Consider the following 5,045-nt stretch of genomic DNA (forward strand, 5'->3'; position numbering starts at 1 on the left):
TGAATTCTTTTCACCGTGGCAACAGACCTATGGGTGGAAAATTATCCATAAAACACTTGCATAATGCGAAGAGTTAGGAAGTTGTTTCTAGTAATTTTGTATAAAATTTCTGGGACTATTACTAGTCTTTAATAGGCTAAGAAATATCCGACTATGGATTTAAAAATGTTGTACTTTCTCAATTATTTGGCTGATTGTGTAGTTCTCTTTTCGTAGATTTTGCTTCCCGCACTTATCGCGATCTTCTTAAAACTCGACATTCCTATGTACTTCACCTTCCCTGCTAGACCCTATAATCCTACCTGTCTTGATTTTTATGCCAGCAGCTGTATGAGATTCCTATATAAGTATGTGTGTGTGTGTATCTACATATGTATTTACTTATTTATATTGCCTTAACAACAGCGTTAGAGTCAATGTCAATAACTTGCACAATTTGTTCTCCTGGTCTAACTTTGATGAAGTGAACAAAGTTGACACAATGCTGTCATAAAGCTGCGCCACAAGAACATAAATTACATCCCAAACAACAATAAGCTCTAACTAACGTAATAGCTTTCAGTGAAATTTTTGAATACAATCTGTGGGCGGGAAGTCAAAGTAATGCCTTGGTATGCGCGGCGTGTACGAAGATCCAAGACTGCAAATTTTTTTGGCTAAACTTTATAGATTTATTTTATTACAATAAATTTAGTGTTTTTTGTTTTATTATTTGACAAAATTATTGGTCTAGTGATTGTAAAAACTTTTGCTATGGAAGGGGAGTGCATTTGCGAAAATGTGTGTGCTATTTCTCACTTTTATTTACTTTCGGCTATTATAAGAACTAATAGAAAGGAATGGAAATGTGTGTGAATCGTTCCATTTTAATATCTTGAAAGGGCGCCTAGTTTTTTAAATTCAATTTTCTGTTAGTGAAATGCCTATTATTGAACTAAATCACATCAAGAATGTCTACAAATCAAATACAGTTCCGAAAAAGAAAAATTGTGGGTTTTATTGCTGCACCTTAATAGTGCGTGAGCACATTCTAGGTTGTTCAATAAGTTTTGCGGTTTCCTAAGAGGGGGCATTGCTACTACCCTAAATAGTTTGTTATGTTGGTAGACTCTTCATATTAAAGAGGCTGAAAGAGATTTAGGATCCTAAGCATCTCGTTGGGCAGTGTGCGCAAAATTTTGGCTGAAGTGTTGGGTTTCAGAAAGCTGTGTGCACAATGGGTGCCTTATTCGCTAAAAATGGAACAAAAACATATTCGAATGCGACTTTTTCAGCAACATTTTGAGCGTTTTCGAAAGGATAAAGTGGATTTTGTGCATCTATGGATCCATGATCCCAAATAAATATACAGGAAGCAAAAAAGTGGTGTGAACCAGCCTCTTCAGCTCCGAAACGAGTTCGTGTCCAGAAATCCGCCAAGAAGGTGTTAGTTTTATGTTTTTTGTGCTGCGAAAGGAATTTTGTTTGCAGCTGCAAACTGGTAAAATAATAAATTTTGAATATTATTGTAACCTTTCAGACCAGCTGAAGGAAAAAATTCGTGAAACGCCCCAGTTTGCAAAAGAAAAAAATCGTTTTCAACAAGACAATGCTCTTTGTCACAAGAGCATTTTAACAATGGGTAAAATCCATGAAATAAAGTTCACCCACCTTATTCACCAGATTTGGCTCCTAGTGACTTCCATCTGTTTCCGGACCTAACAAAACCATGCGTGGAAAGCATTGCTCATAAAATGGTGAAGTCATAATAGCTGTGGAATTGTATTTTGCAGCCCTTCCAGATTCTCCCTTCAAAGATAGATTTCAAAAATTGGAATGTCGTTGGAACTAGTGTATTGATGTTCAGGCAGATTATCATGAATAAAAAAGTGTATTTCAAACAATAAAATTTTATATTTCTTACCGAACTGCAAATCTGATTGAACAACCTAGTAATAGATAATCACTATTGTGCCCAACCCGAAGTCTGTGCGCACAGTGTAGATTAGAATTTGCTTGAACTCAGAAAACATATTCATAGAACTCTCAGAGATTTCGGAATTGAAAGTTGCTATTTTAAAGACTTCCTTTATTACATATTGGCTGAGCTGCGCCACCTACATATTCTTTAAAAATGTATTTCTCGATGAGAGGGAAAAGAACAAAGCGATTTGCGCGCGTAGAAGGCTCCCAAATCACTAGTACCACCATCGCGAAAGATGTTCGGTGTCTTGATCGACAATTTAAAACCCTTATTTGTGATTCCATTAAGCTTTGAAAATGTCTGGTTTAAGATGGAAGGGAACTATTTTAAAGGAAAGTATACATTTCCTTTCCAGTTTCTAATTATTATCACCAATATTTGTCGATTGGTCATAGCATTTGATAACGCCGGAGGACTAGCCTCAAAACAGCCCGGCTTTAGACGCGGAAAGTCTAAAATAGAGTCAATCGAAATAGTCATAAGCAGTGTAGGCGCAACAGGGCATTATTCAATTAAGAAGCAAAGTTCTCCTTGCCACTTTGGATGTAAGGAACGCTTTTAATGGCATAAGATGGGCGAACATATTAGCCGCCTTAGAGCAAAGGTTCACAATTCCGTCATACCTACTGCCCATATTGAAGAATTTATTGCGAGACCGCAAACTCATCTGTCAAACCCCAGAGGGTTCTCGATATATAGACGCCCCATTCGAAAGGGCACAAGGATCAATTCGCGACTCCGATTTGTGAGCATTCGTAATGACAAGATATTCAATATAGAAATGCCCTTTAGTACCTCTCTATTCGAATACGTAGATGATATCGCCGCACTCATCGCAGCATGAAACCTTAAAGAAAACTTACGGACACAAACTTGGCTAAATTCACGTAGACTCAAATCATACACAGAGAAAACGGTGCAAAGCACATCTCGTGAAAAGATAACACATAAAATTGTTCCTTGATTTTAAAGTACCTATTCCTAAGATTGGACCCAGGATTAATTTGGGCCTAAATAAAATACACAACAGAGAAAGCCGCTAAGATTGCGTCCCTACTCAGTGGACTGATGGCAACCATAGGGGGACCAACCCAAAGGAAACGGGAAATAATAATGGCTACCAAGCTCTCCGTTCTCGTATACGTAACTGAGTTGTGGGCAAATGCACTAAAGACAAATCACCCATGTAAGTTCCTAGCATCGGTACAACGAACGACAGCGCTGAGAGTTGTGTCAGCCTACCAGCTGTTAAAGTGATACCGATAAATTTACTAGTCCTTGAGAGGAAAAAGTTGTGGGCAAACTGACGAGATGGAAGAAGAACTCTAATATCGGAGAGGCGTGGTACTGGGACTCCTGTGTTTTTCGCCTCCCATCTCCATTTGCGCTCTTGTGCTAGAATATCTATATTGATGGTACCGCTGATAACTAACACCGCTGCTTCAGATATTGTTCTGTATGACGAAGCCACTCTGAGAGCACAGGTGCCTTGCATAGATTGCAGAATTTTCCGCCGGCATTGCACCCTTAGCGAATCTGCCCATATTTTGCATCCGTATAAGAAAATCGAGTTCGTCGTGTCTATTAAAAGTTTTCGCTTGTTCTGCATTGAACCTCCAAGGTTTGCCATGAGCTTACTTAACATGCCGCTTACTTTGGCAGCTCTTGTGGCAGCATGGTTTAAATGCGCCAAGTAGGTTAGCCTTGTGTCTAATTGCACTCCTAGGCACTTGACCACTCTTTTTGTCGATGAAGTGGCATCGAGAACTTGTGTGTCTACTTCTAATGGGATACGTCTGTTCGTTAGAAGGATTGGCTCTGTTTTCTCTGTGGCCAGCTTTAATCCATGATCTTCTAGCTATGTCTGAACTGGGATCATCACCTGATCAATGGACCTTAAGGAGGTAAATTATGTTCCAGCTGTTAATAAGTATACTCAAAACTTTATTTTTTTGGACTATTCTACAAATTCTTGAGCGATTTTATGATCAGTTACGCCCTCTAATTATTACTAATGTCGATATTTTCTTCATTTTATTTCATGGCTGCCATTAGAGACTGACGTTTCAGACGGCTTTCAAAACTGCAAAGAAATATATTCTACCAAACCACAGATGCAATAAATTAAAGAAAGACCGAACACATATTTCGGCGAAGCCGAAAGGAGTTCCAACCTAATATGGTCAGGAACACAACAGCTTCTAGGTATGATTGAATCGACCTGTATGCGTGCAGTATTGCATCAGACTGTGCCTTGCCTTGTATCAAACCGAAGATGAGTGAATTGGATTCGAGCTTGCGCCAAGTGAGGTTCTCATCCGGTATTGCTTCGGACAATGCCTTGTCTTGTAATAAACAATTGTACGCAGATAATTGTACGCATGTTTTGCATTACAATTATATATTTTTTTTTGTGCCAATAAAAAATCGAGCTCCTTTTACGAACCGACACTTTTAGTTTTTACGAAGCGCAAGCAAAAGCGATACATTGGTGTTGTTTGCTTCGCGTTAGTGTTTTGCAGATCAAACCAGCCGAAAATACAGAAATTACTTTCTTGAGAAAATAAAAAAAGGATTATTTTATACTTCAAACAGTTTTTAAGGACACTTGAAGCTTTGATCCGTTTTTTTATAACTTTTGATTATTGCCTTGTGGTAAAAAATAGCAGCAAAACAATATTATTTTATTAATAACTAGGCTTAGCCACTTTTAAGAATTACATTATCAAACCTTAGTTCATTCCGTTTAATTCTTATCAACATAATTTTTTTCTAGTACCAATAGATTTTGAGATAGAAATAACTAAAAATGATGATTCAATAGTTTGATAACTTGCAAAAAGTGTATACTTTGCAAACTCGTTTCGTTAACAAACTTCAAATACAACACAAATACAATAAAGTTGCCAAGTGACAGCAAAATTTGAAATTTAAAATCACGGACGGATAGAACGTCCCTTGCGCAAGTGCTTGTGTAAATCAAATCCAACTGTATTGACAAATAATTTTCCAACACTCATCACAATTAAGTCACTTGTAAAATTATAACTTTTTTGTTTTTAGTTTTGTGTTACAAATTTTC

Source organism: Anastrepha ludens, chromosome 5 (assembly GCF_028408465.1).
Source record: "Anastrepha ludens isolate Willacy chromosome 5, idAnaLude1.1, whole genome shotgun sequence".
Classification (NCBI taxonomy): domain Eukaryota; kingdom Metazoa; phylum Arthropoda; class Insecta; order Diptera; family Tephritidae; genus Anastrepha; species Anastrepha ludens.